We start from the raw sequence: 14,911 nt of genomic DNA, 5'->3' as shown, positions 1-14,911 counted from the left end.
TTGGTTGCTGTAGTGACAGCAACATTGGTCAAAATTACTTTATATATACAAATTTCATTTGGCTCTTATTTTGAAATTCCACATCAGAATTGGCTGAAGCTTATTGAGCAACATCTGGGGGTGTTCTACTGTCATGCTGAAGTGGACGTATCGATTGATTATCCACGGTTTAGTTGCTAGAGTGACAGCAACTTTGGTCAAAATGAGTTAATATATACAGATTTCAAATGGCTCTTATTTTGAAATTCCACATCAGAATTGTCTGAAACGTATTGAGCCACATCAGGAGGTTTTCTATTGTCATGCTGATGTAATAGTATTCACCGAAAACGTCCTGGTGAAAACGTCCAATTCTGTAGCAACATTTTCCGTTAAAGAAAATTTGGAGCCGTTCACCAAACAAACGTCCAATCAGCGTTGGCTTTGAGGCGGGTTGAGGTGTGACGCAACGGGAAGCGTGACAGTTCAGTCCAGAGCCATAGAGAGAAAAAGAGTTGCGACACTCCCATTGGACTCCGTTGTACGCTGTTTGCCGCCTACTTCCGGGGTATGCAGCCTCGCGTAGTTCCAAAAAGCCATTCTATGGCGTTGGACATCATTCACTTCCATTGCTGACTGTCGAGTAACTTCTGAGGTAAGTTGATTAAAGGCATACTATGCAACATTTTTCAGTTAATTAATGTGTTCCATACCGTTTTGGATGATTAAATGAGTCATTTCAGGTTGAACTAAGGTTTTCTCGGCCGCCCTGGTGGTCTGTGGGGGAAATACCGCACTTGCAATTGCAGGAGCACTCGGCCCGCACTCACAGGCTCAGTAGTCTCGTGTGCATCGCGAGAGTTGGTCTTGCTTTACGGCGAGAACTGCTACACGCCCCCAGTGAAAGGCGTGCTTGTTGCTAGGGCATTGGCGATATTTGTGCAGTTATTATGGCGGAACCAGCGAGAAAACAGCGAAAGCCCATGTTGGAGCAGGCAAGAAAGAGCAAAAAGGCTCTGGACAGAGAGAAGAGTCCTACACGGGTGAACATCGGGCAAGCTTTTTCAGAATGGCGAGAGCTAAAAGAAATAGAAGGCTGCAAGGCTGACGCGGACCTCGCGTTTCTGCTGATGCGATTGTAAGTAACATTGTAGGGTTTCCCTCACGCTACCGCCTGGCCAACATTCCAAAAAAATAATAATAAAAAAATAAAACTAACTCGATATGCACGCAAAGCTTGTCTCCCCCCGCTTCGCTCAGCCGGTCATCGGCGCAAAGCTCGTCTCTGTCTCCCCCGCTCCGCCAGTCGTCCGGTAAGCAAATTCCTAGGAGAAACACTGCATTGGAATGGTTTTTCTCTCTCTGTGTGCACAGATTGCCTGGCCTGCTAGTTTGTTAGCTTGACTTCGCCCTCTGTAAAAGTAGCACTAACGTTATATCCAGGCGTAAGTTGATTAAATAGCTACCTCTTTTGAATTGTCAACTCTGTATATTATATAAATAGGCCCTTTATGGTGCATATGCTTATATTTATTTGTATGTGCACATTGCAATTTATATATATATATATATATATATATATTCTTAACTTGGTAGATAGTAGATAGGTAGATAACTTGGTAGTTCCCTTTTTTTTTTGTTCCACACTGTTCATTTTTATCTTATGCCAGGTACCTTTATTATTAATGTTGTCCTTCCTTTCAGCCCTGATGCACTCTGAAGCCTGATGTATGTGGAGGATTTTTTTTTTAATGTATTAATCACTGTATAATATTCCTCCCTGTTCCTTCTCTTTGTTCTTGTTTTTCCAGTTAAACACATACACACACACACACACACACACACACACACACACACACACACACACACACACACACACACAGGGCCGGTTCTAGTCCTTTGGTTGCCCTAGGCGAGATTGAGTTTTGCACCCCCCCCCCCTCACTTTTGCCGTGCGAAATACCAGTACTGTTTTCACCATCTGTTTAGTGCTTCATTGAGTTGTGTTTACAGTTCCACAAAGAGTGCTGTGCGGTGAATTGTGCCTACAGTTGTGCAAAGTGTGTGTTACAAAATTGCAAATTGAGTGCAAAGCAGTGTTTGTTCTTTTAGTTTTGTGAACTCAGTGAGTGGATTTGCAATAAGTATTAATAGTTTTAGAAATTGTGCTATAAGAATCAAGGTTGTGTTTAAGCATTCAGAAAAAACTGTAACTTAGCATGGAGTGATGCATAGACAACGAATACCAGAATAGGTTTCAGAACCTTTTCTTTTTTATTATTTTAAATAATTTATTACACACTCAAAGTTAGGACTGTGTTAATACACTTTTAACCATCTGTAAGGACACTTAGGTAAACTATAACTAATAAACTGGATTTTGATGATTTGTACATCCCTTTTGAATACTCAATGCAGATAATCACTACAAAATATTTTATTTATATTAGTATCCTCCACCTATTCTCAAGCTAATAATATAGCACATAATTCTGCTGCATATATACTGAGATAATTAGATGTCCTTTTTGAAATAATCTGTCAGGAATCACCACAGCTATACTAGTTGCTTCACTCTTTGTCTTTTTATTTTCATGTATCTATGTCTACATGTGTTGTCTTTTACTTCCCTGTATCTGTTTATTCACTTGTGTGTAAATGCACCCCAGCAATAAAAAAAAATTGTTATGAGAAATTTTACCCACTGCCGCTTTTTTTTTTTTTAGATGCTGCTAGCAGAGCTGGAGAAAATAAAAACTAAGCAGGTTGATGCAGCATCAGAGCCCCCATCACTGACAAGTTAATTTGTGAGACCAACAAAAGATGATGCCATCAATCTCTCATTCAGTCGATTGTCAAAAAGACCATGAAATAATTTTATTAGTAATTGCTTATATTACATAATAACCACAACAATTTTGTTTACATGCATGTTTTAGATTTTATTCTTTCAGCTTGGGTATTTTTTTTTAACTTACAACAGGTGACCTCTAAAGGTAAAGTCATCTTCAAGTCCTGGGGGTGGGAAGTGGGCCCTTATACAGCTGACTGCACACGAGGGTATCACAGCCCTGGTATCTTTGCCTAAATAGTCCCAACACCAGCTCACAAATTGTCTATAGGCTATATGCTTATACTGTTGCTTGTATTGGGACCAAGCAACCTGCAATGTCCAAGCATTTAGACACACCGCTTCCATGCCAGGATGGTCTGTGTCAGGGATTTCTCCATCCATATCCTCTCTGGCTTCTTCCATCTTAGCAACAACCAAGCTGATTTTCTGGCAACAGATGCACTCTCTCACAGAAACCATTATTGGCAGTGAGAACAGGAACACCTAAAAAATAAGATTGATTAATTGTATATTTGTATATGAATTACACACCATAACTGATTTGCTAAATTCACTATTAATGCATTTATGGTAAGTTGGAAATGGATTTACATTTCAGGAAATATTTAGGCCTCAATATTACTCAGTGTATATTTTTGATATATTATTTTTGACTTTTGTTATGCTAGTATGTAGGTAGGCTAAATATTAATGTACAGATACTGTTTTTAAAATGTTGTCAAGTGATTCTTTATGATAAGTAGCACCTCATCATTGGGCCTAACTAGGCCATGGTATAAATTCATTTTTAGTTGTGAATAAACCCCCCCAACCCCTTTTGTCGCTCCCGACAAAAGGGGGGGGGGGGGGTAGATTTTCACAGGGGAACTGAACTTCGCACAACACCGGCATTTTAATCATTAAATATCTATGGTGCCTAAAAGAAAATGATGTCAACATACGAAAAAAATATTTGAACTGTGTAGTTAAAAGAAAAAACTTGTCCTACCATTCATCTAATCTCCCGACGTCCAATCTCCACTCATTGTCCGACTCGCTGTTGTTCGTCTGCTGCCTTCTCTTCATCTGAAATGTCTGGGTCGATAATGTGAGACTCCAGACACAAATATTCTTCCTCCGATACATCAGAATGGTCACCTGGTAGGAATCGCTCAGTTGAAGTCGAAATTTCGCTTTCAGATTTCTCGTTTTGGCTATCGCATGTAGTGCTGTAATCCGCCATGTTGAGATGAACGCTCCCGTTCTGACGTCACGACTTCCGGGTTGGAGGGCGCTTGAAAAGTGATCAGAATCTTTTCAGATTTTCCCTTAAATGTGAAAAAAAAAAAAAAAAAAAAAATCGGTGGTATATTTATTTTTCATATTTTGCTATATATATATATATATATATATATATATATATATATATATATATATATATATATATATATATATATATATATATGTAAGGTTAAGTCAAACTGATGTACGCTTCATAACCGGTTTAATTCGCTTTTTATTTTTCTAATTCTATGATTAATGGGAAGTAAGCCTAAGGGCGACGCTAGAGGGCGCCCCCAACACATTTGTCGCCCTAGGCCAGGGGTGTCAAACTCATTTTGGTTGAGGGGCCGCATACAGCTTAATCGGATCTCAAGAGGGCCACACGAGTTAACTCATTGCAAGATTAAATAGAACTAATAAATGTGGACTTGTTGTTGATTTTTATATTAAGTTAATTTCACTTTTACACAATATATTATGAATAACCTTAGCGTTTCTAAGAAAAGTATGTGCAATTTCAACAATACTTTTACTCAGTTAAACATTTACTTGTGCATTATGCATAAGAACTGATCACAGTGATTATACAATGTTGAAAAACATTTATTCACATTTTTTGGAACTTAAACACACTGTCCTGTATGACAAAATACATCAGACAGATAAAAATTAAGAAATGATTTGAATTTTTCCACACCTGAAGCTTAATCTGCTAATTAAAACACAGCGCCCCTCGTGGACAATATAGGAACTGCATATTTTCAATTAAACGAAGTACATGTTTTTTTCAATAATTGTTTTATCCTTCTCTTCCTTTTATCTTGTCCACTTGTGAAAGTCAAATCTGATGAGCTCTTTGTGGCATCTTATTGCCACATTGCCAGACAGGACACTGAGGAAAAAAAAAAAAAAAAAAAAAAATTATTATTATTATTTTTTTTATAATGATAATGCATTTAGCCACAGGGCCGGACTAAATTGTTCGGCGGGCCGGATCCGGTCGCGGGGGTAGCAGCTTCAGTAGGGAGGCCCAGACGTCCCTCTCCCCAGCCACTTGGGCCAGCTCCTCAGGAGGAATCCCAAGGCGTTCCCAGGCCAGCCGGGAGACATAGTCCCTCCAGCGTGTCCTGGGTCTTCCACTGGGCCTCCTCCCGGTGGGACGTGCCCGGAACACCTCACCAGGGAGGCGTCCAGGAGGCATCCTGACCAGATGCCCGAGCCACCTCAACTGGCTCCTCTCGACGTGGAGGAGCAGCGGCTCTACTCTGAGTCCTCCCCGGATGACTGAGCTCCTCACCCTATCTCTAAGGGAGAGCCCAGACACACTACGGAGAAAACTCATTTCAGCCGCTTGTATCCGGGATCTCGTTCTTTCGGTCACGACCCAAAGCTCGTGACCATAGATGAGGGTAGGAACGTAGATCGACCGGTAAATCGAGAGCTTCGCCTTTTGGCTCAGCTCTCTCTTCACCACAACGGATCGGTACAGCGCCCGCTTCACAGCAGACGCTGCACCAATCCGCCTGTCGATCTCCCGCTCCATCTTCCCCCCATTCGTGAACAAGACCCCAAGATACTTGAATTCCTCCACTAGGGGCAGCACATCCTCCCCAACCCGGAGAAGGCACTCTACCCTTTTCCGGTTCAAGACCATGGTCTCGGATTTGGAGGCACTGATTTTCATCCCGGCCGCTTCGCACTCGGCTGCGAACCGCTCCTGTGAGAGCTGTAGATCACGCCCTGATGAAGCCAATAGGACCACGTCATCCGCGAATAGCAGAGACGCAATCCTAAGGCCACCAAAACGGATCCCCTCAACACCTTGGCTGCGCCTAGAAATTCTGTCCATAAAAGTTATGAACAGAATCGGTGACAAAGGGCAACCTTGGCGGAGTCCAACTCTCACCGGAAACGAGTCCGACTTACTGCCGGCAATGCGGACCAGACTCTGACACTGGTCGTACAGAGACCTGACAGCCCTTATTAAAGGGGTCAGGTACTCCATACTCCCGGAGCACCCCCCACAGGATCCCCCGGGGGACACGGTCGAATGCCTTCTCCAGATCCACAAAGCACATGTAGACTGGTTGGGCAAACTCCCATGCCCCCTCAAGAATCCTGCTGAGGGTATAGAGCTGGTCCAGTGTTCCACGGCCAGGACGAAAACCACACTGCGCTTCCTGAATCCGAGATTCGACTATCCGACGGACCCTCCTTTCCAGAACCCCTGAATAGACCTTACCAGGGAGGCTTAAGAGTGTGATTCCTCTATAGTTGGAACACACCCTCCGGTCCCCCTTTTTAAATAGGGGGACCACCACCCCAGTCTGCCAATCCAGGGGAACTGCCCCCGATGTCCACGCAATGTTGCAGAGCCGCGTTAACCAACACAGCCCCACAACATCCAGAGCCTTAAGGTACTCAGGGCGAATCTCATCCACCCCCGGGGCCTTGCCACCGAGGAGCTTTTTAACAACCTCGGCAACCTCAGCCCCAGAGATGGGGCTGGCTCCTCCACGTCGAGAGGAGCCAGTTGAGGTGGCTCGGGCATCTGGTCAGGATGCCTCCTGGACGCCTCCCTGGTGAGGTGTTCCGGGCACGTCCCACCGGGAGGAGGCCCAGTGGAAGACCCAGGACACGCTGGAGGGACTATGTCTCCCGGCTGGCCTGGGAACGCCTTGGGGTTCCTCCTGAGGAGCTGGCCCAAGTGGCCGGGGAGAGGGACGTCTGGGCCTCCCTACTGAAGCTGCTACCCCCGCGACCCGACCCCGGATAAGCGGAAGAAGACAGACGGACGGACGGAATTGTACTTTGTTCCAATAACTCTGGTTAACATATATGGCCCCAACATAGACTCTCAACTTTTTTCCAAACATGTTTTAGGCCAAATACCTGACATTTCGCATACTAGTCTAATTATTGGAGGGGATCTGAACCTTGTTTTAGATCCATACTTGGATCGCTCGTCAACACGTAGCGCACCGGTCTCTAAGGCTAATATTTTCCTTAAGGAATACCTAAATAATTCTAATTTGTTCGATAGCTGGAGGATTTTTAATCCAAAAGGTAGAGCCTTTTCATTCCACTCAAATGTTCACAATGTGTACACACGGATTGATTATTTAATGTTGGATGCAAAACTATTGCCATATACCAGTGAAGTAAAATATCACAATATAGTAATTTCAGACCACGCCCCTCTTTCACTAGAGTTACATCTAGAAAATTTTAACCAAACTGAAAGAACATGGAAATTAGACCCACAACTGTTGAAGGATCCAGAATTCTGTAAATTTATCAGAGAGCAGATTACTTTTTTCTTTGAAATGAATGACCTTGAGTGAACGTCTCCCACAATACTGTGGGAAACTATGAAGGCATATTTAAGAGGCGGCAATATATCTTTTCGAGTAGCAAGGAGGAAAAGGAATCGTGCAGAGTTGGTGGATTTAGAGCAACAAATTAAGCGGCTGGACAAGGATAACGCTACGCACTCCTCTACAGAAACTTATAAAAAATTATTTTACTGAGGTACAAATATAATCAATTATTGTCAGATCACATTACTAGAGCTTTCATTTTTAAGCCATTTGGGGTCACCCAAACAATTTTGTGTTTTCCATGAAAAGTCACACTTATTCACCACCATACGTTGTGAAATGCATTAAAAATAGAGTCAAGATATCGACAAGGTTAGAAATAATGATTTGTATTTGAAAAAATATTTTTTTTACATCAAACTTTGCGTTCGTCAAAGAATCCTCCATTTGCAGCTATTACAGCATTGCAGACCTTTGGCATTCTAGCTGTTCATTTGTTGAGGTAATCTGGAGAAATTGCACCCCACGCTTCCAGAAGCAGCTCCCACAAGTTGGATTGGTTGGATGGGCATTTCTTGCGTACCATACGGTCAAGCTGCTCCCACAACAGCTCAATGGGGTTCAGATCTGGTGACTACGCTGGCCACTTCATTACCGATAGAATACCAGCTGCCTGCTTCTGCTCTAAATAGTTATTGCACAATTTGGAGGTGTGTTTAGGGTCATTGTCCTGTTGTAGGATGAAATTGGCTCCAATCAAGTGCTGTCCACTGGGTATGGCATAGCGTTGCAAAATGGAGTGATAGCCTTCCTTATTCAGAATCCCTTTTACCCTGTACAAATCTCCCACCTTACCAGCACCAAAGCAACCCCAGACCATCACATTACCTCCACCATGCTTAGCAGACGGCGTCAGGCATTCTTCCAGCATCTTTTCATTTGTTCTGCATCTCACAAGCGTTCTTCTTTGTGATCCAAACACCTGAAACTTGAAATCATCCGTCCACAACACTTTTTTCCAGTCTTCCTCTGTCCAATGTCTGTGTTCTTTTGCCCATCTTAATCTTTTTCTTTTATTGGCCAGTCTCAGATATGGCTTTTTCTTTGCCACTCTGCCCTGAAGCCCAGAATCCCGCAGCCGCCTCTTCACTGTAGATGTTGACACTGGTTTTTTGCGGGTACTATTTAAAGAAGATGCCAGTTGGAGACCTGTGAGGCGTCTGTTTCTCAAACTAGAGACTCTAATGTACTTATCTTCTTGCTCAGTTGTGCAACGCGGCCTCTCGCTTCTTTTTCTACTCTGGTTAGAGTCTGTTTGTGCTGTCCTCTGAAGGGAGTAGTACACACCGTTGTAGGAAATCTTCAATTTTTTAGCAATTTCTCGCATAGAATAGCCTTCATTTCTAAGAACAAGAATAGACTGTCGAGTTTCAGATGAAAGTTCTCTTTTTCTGGCAATTTTGAGCGTTTAATTGACCACACAAATGTGATGCTCTCGAAACTCAATCTGCTCAAAGGAAGGTCAGTTTTGTAGCTTCTGTAACGAGCTAAACTGTTTTCAGATGTGTGAACATGATTGCACAAGGGTTTTCTAATCATCAATTAGCCTTCTGAGCCAATGAGCAAACACATTGTACCATTAGAACACTGGAGTGATAGTTGCTGGAAATGGGCCTCTATACACCTATGTAGATATTTGCAACTTTTAAAATGTCAAATGCCATATACTTTTATGTTATGTTCTAAAACTATCAAGTACTGAGAAAGTCATGTGCTGAAATATTTTGCATTTTATTTATTTAAAGGAATATATTTACATCTATGTATACATATATATACATACACACACACACACATACATACATATATATATATATATATATATATATATATATATTATATATATATATATATACATATATATATATATATATATATATATATATATATATATATATATATATATATATATATATATATATATTTAATACGAATAACATGTAAAAGATTTCAGCACCTAATTTCCTAGTAGTTGATAGTGTTAGTACATCCACTGACTGTAGAATTACCTATGAAACGTTTTCACACAGCCAGAAAACTGCTTGTTGTTGTAACCAAATCCTATGGGATTCTGTGAGAGTAGGGAGTAGCAAGATGGCGGCCAGTGACTTCAGTTTTTCGGCAAAATCAGCACTCCAGTGTATAATATAGCTCAGTGGGTCTATACTGAATGCAAGGAGAATATTACTTGTTTTCCAGTCTTTTACACATTTCAGTTGTCACATATTGTTTTTTTTATGAATCGATTGCAATTGGTAGAATTGATATGGAATTTCTAAATGGAATAGTGGGACACCAATCAGTGTACTGGTTAAGCTGGAGTCCTTATAGGAAAAGTTTCCAATGAGACATGGTAAACAATGATAATAATTGAGTCAGGTCGCCTGCAACCAAGTATATTATAGTATTCGGAATGCCACTTGTTAGAAGGCAAAGGCTTTTATATTTTAGATTTTAACTTATTTATTTTAAGAACCATTTACAACATCAAAATTTGTTATTTGAACTTCAGCACCAGCAAGTATATGGTTATATCTGTTTTCTTAATCAACCCTGGAGATAGGCACCAGCAACCCCATGAGGAATTAAGCAGGTCAGAAATGGATGGATGGATGGATGTCTTCTTAATCTGCGATGGACTGGAAATCTGTTCCGGGTCCACCGCAGCAGCCCTAACGATCCCCCTATAGGGATATCCGTGCGTATATGATAATTACCGGATGGATAAACTATTAATTTAATGTTTTATGACATTTGTTTGTGATAGGGTGTAAGGATACATAAATACATCTCCATAATGATTCTATATTGTTGCTTATTTTAGATTGTTACTAATGTAATTTTAACATCCGAGAATAAAATTTAATAAAGATTTAAAAATAAAAAAAGACATACCACGTGACAGACATAACACGTTTTTTTTAGCCATTTCTTTACAGTTTCATTTGTATTTTTAATGTATAGAGTATTCTTGGGCGTTTTGAAAAGTTTTGTCAAATAAAATGCGTTATTATAATTATTATAACACCGCTGGTACAGGAAATAGTATCACTAGTGCCCCCTTCATTTCCGGAGTGCAATAGTCCCATTTCCATATAAGGTATGAGACTGACAGTGGTCCGTCTCCGCCCCTTTCTGTTGGCTGCAGCGAGGTGTACTTGCATCCATAGACATCATCATGATGTCTATGCTTGCATCGACACGGGTTTTGCTCTATGAGCTCGACCCATACGCCGACGCATCGGTGTTGCCGGACCCATCACTAGGTAGATTGCAGTTTTAGTAGACTACGCAGACTAAAAATGTGGTTGTGTTTAGCCATGACTCAAAAAGACTCAGTGGCATTGCTGTGTACCATATTCACCAAGAGAGCCTTGATAGAAATTGCTCAACAAATTTGTTAGGCTGCTCTATAGGGAATTCCTAAAATTACTATACATGTCATTAAAAAGTAAGTTTAATTTAGTATTCATACTTATTTTTATTATGTTTTTTCTGTTTCTGAGTTCATACACAAATAAAAAAAACTTATTTTGAATAAGGCATGTTTTGGTTGGTAAATGATTATATTTTGTTGACGTTGAGCACCATCTTGATCCAGCAAGATTTTTTTTTGACGGTCTGTTTACTGGATCACAAACCAGGTGTCTAGACCTTGGCAAAGGTCTGTGCTTTCCAGGAGCTTTTCCAGTTTATCCATAATTCCAAATTATTTTACAGTGCCTTTGTCTGTGCGAACGCACTACAGTACTATCTGCACCCCTGAAGCCTCCCAACATGAGTTGCCCATAGGCTATTTAAAAAGTAACTGCTACAGTACTAGTTGAAGCCCAAATTAAAAAAAAGTGTTGGAATAATTTGCTGACATATTGGTCCCCCCCCCCCCCCCTCCCAGTTCTATAAAGCTATCTGCACCCCTGAAGCCTCCCAACAATTTTTATGGGTATCAGTAGAACTCATGCCCACTTGGGGCATTTACAACATTGATCAATACAATTTTATTGTTACGCTTGATTAATATATCCCTTTAATGTTTCTGTTCATGAACAGCACTTTGTTTATATAGAACGTTTAAGTAAGATGAATCAAACTTGCCTTGTCTTAAAGCTTTAATTTAAAAAGTTCCCTATGGGCTTTACATACAGGCCATATTCTCCATTTTCATGTCTTCCTTTATGCCAGTGGTTCCCAAACTTTTCTTAGTGGGCCCCCCTGTGATTTAAAACAAAATATTTGCGCAACCCCCCCCCCCAACTTTTAAGTTGAACAAAGAAAAGCCACTGCAATAAAACATAATAGAATAAACTGTAATCTTGTTTAAATCACAAAAGTACCACTTTTAAAGTGTAATTTTTTTAAGTTTAACTGTATTTTACTGTGTAACTGAATTCAACATTGCCATCCATATATAATTTGAAAATCACCTCGCCCCCTAGGGGTTGCACCCCCCCTCTTTGGGAAACACTACTTTATGCAATGGGTGAACATACGTCATCTTCTACATCTCGAACCCTCCGTTTATTTCTGTTTAGCTGCCGGTATCCCTCCATCTCACTATCCAAATAAAAATATGAGAGACACTAAAAAAAATGCAGGTGATGCATGCTTGGAGCATTGTTTTTTTATTTTCTTGGTTTGAAAACAGGTAAATTTTAATCAAAAGATTCCCTTTAAACAGTTTTATAAACACTTCTGTTAAATCAGAAACAGCTTTGAAGAAGACAAGGTCAGGCACTAGCAGAACCTTTTATTACTAACACTGTAATATATGTATTATGATACAGAAACTACCTGCTTTACAAAAACAAAATGATACAATATCACAGGTATGTACAGTGTAGTAAATATATCATCTCAAATTGTACACAAAATCTTTACAATTGTCCCACATACTGCATTAAAAGCAAAACTCAGACTACTCAGACCATACTCAAGACAGTAGATTTTGCATAACATCAAAAGAACATGCCATATTTGGAGAATTTTCATCTTTACAAAGCCATAACCCATTTAAACTTAGTGCAAGTTGTCCGCCTGTTTCATAGGTTCTGGATACATCAGGTGTACATGTTGCACGTTTGAGGAAATCAGGGTGTAAAGCTTCAAGTATGTTAGAGTGAAAAGTGGGCAAATGTGAATATGGAAATTTATCTTTAAACATAAGAAATTTAGTGAAGAATCTTGCCATTTCTCCCTGATAAACACAAATCTCTTCAGCTTCAGTTATGTACCTCCAAAGGTTCTCCCCACAAGGTGATCAAAGCTATGCCCGGTACAACTCACTGAGGAACACATCCTGAAAAGGGAGTTGAACAATGTACAGATGAAGGAAAACACTCAATGCTCAAATTTATTTAGTGTTGGGCACATGTTTGTATTCATGCAGTGGGTGGGGTGTCTGTTGCTCAATCATGTAGTAACACTGCTAGTTATCTGTAAGTTCAGTGCATCAAGTGAGCACTGAAAGATGAGAGCTACTTGTCTGGTTTGCTGGGGTTTAGAGTGAGACACCCGGAGAGGGTTACTGCATGCTTCACACAGTATGTTTTGTCACAGATTTAGCCTGAGAAAGCACATGCAGGATGTCACAGCTCTTAAAATCCCAAGAATGTCGGCAGCCTGAAGCCTTTTCTTTAAATTTGTCACTGCAACTTATCCTAGTCAAGCCAGTCAAATGTCATGGGAACTGGAATAATGTTATCTGTGGGGCTTTTAACTGTATGCACTGATGACTAACAACAGGCTCAGACTAAACCTGATGCAAATATTTGCTGTTAAATTAATTTACCTTCACATGTGAACCGCAAGAGGCAACAGAGACCCCTGGCTGTATAATGTGCATAAAATGGTGGGAACATATTTTAGGCCACAGTTCACTAATAACACTTTGTTTTAGCACACAGGTTTGGCAGATCTAAGTGTGTCACCATGCACTTTACAGGGCAACTTTTTCACTTGGCACTCATAAAGGAGCACACTACACATCTTCAGACTTACAGGAGCATAAGAAACAGCTTTAGAATTCTTCTTCCATTTCTCAATCCAAACACAATCATGTCGAACCAAAACATAATGACCAATCTGTAATGGCACTGTCATTGGTTATATGGAGTTTTTATGCTGACTTGATGTTTTCAGTATGATGGACAGCAGCTACCTGATGCTGGTTAAAACACAAGGAACTTAATTAAATGGAAATCTGGGCTTCCTGGGCTGGTACAAAGACATACAGAAAAAAAAAGCTCAATCATTTGAGAACACTGAACAATCTATAGTAATATGTTGCAGGTTATTAAACGGCTTCTCAAAAACAGTGCGGAGCAGAAAAACATTCTGACGCAAATCCCACCACTTAGTAAAGACAGCTTGGAGGAACTGTTAAACACTGGAAACTGGTGGTATACAATGGTGGAACACATGTATGATGAATATTTTTATGAGAACATTTCTAAGTTCTCTTTGATCCTATGAATGTGCAGAGCTGTGCTGTGTTTGCATGGCCAGTGTTCATGATTACCAACAGTGAGCAATAGTGACCTAATGGCAACCACTCCTAGTAGGGTTGCTGCTATGTGAAATGCGAACACATACTGTTCCCTGGTAGGTTGTGTGCTCATTTGATAAACGAAGGAAAAAAAGCATTTAGTAAGCTACAGATTATTGCCTGTCACACAAATCATAAATAAAACTTTTTGCTGCTAAAAATTAATAATTGAGAAACTGGAAAAGCAATAAAAGTCAAATGTTTGCACATATTTACATGGTTGTATTTTTCATAGTGTTTTGTAATGTTCATGGTTAAAGTGTTAAAAAAAATACATTTTTGGAAAGTGTTTTACACACAGGTTGTTTAGCATTACCTACTTCTACAGAGTAAACAGTATCAGGCATTTGGGTTAACTGTTTTCTGACCACCACTGCAGGTAGATCATGACAGTTTAGTTTAACATGTTATGTTCATGTGAATAGCCTGTCTTCATAATTAGTACCTGTTTATTGTCTCCAGCAAGGTTTGACTCTTAATTTACAAATTGTACATATAGAAAAACCCATACAAAGGCACACCATGGAGAAAACAGCAAGTTTAGCACAAAGGACTGGATGTACATCATCAGTCTATATCAAATATTTACAGGACAGAGAGAGCAACTGATACGTCCAAGCAGATTGAATATGTTGGTCCCATTACACAGCGCTGCTCTCACACTGTTTATCTGACTAACTCAGATCTGGGGACTTCAACCATATGACACTTCAACTTAATATTGAAGTGTCCCCGTCGTCACTTCCTGCTGTGAGGAAAGCTTTCGCATGAAACCTTGTCCATATCTGAAGCTTCTCCAATACCTTTGTTGTCTAAAATCAAATAAAAAGTGAAACTCCGGTGGGACTGTTCAGTTTGCCATTTCCTTCATTCAAGATCCCAAATCAGTCT

The sequence above is a fragment of the Fundulus heteroclitus genome, unplaced genomic scaffold (genome assembly GCF_011125445.2).
Source record: "Fundulus heteroclitus isolate FHET01 unplaced genomic scaffold, MU-UCD_Fhet_4.1 scaffold_421, whole genome shotgun sequence".
In the NCBI taxonomy this organism is placed as follows: Eukaryota; Metazoa; Chordata; class Actinopteri; order Cyprinodontiformes; family Fundulidae; genus Fundulus; species Fundulus heteroclitus.
Note: the sequence above shows the minus strand (reverse complement) of the source record.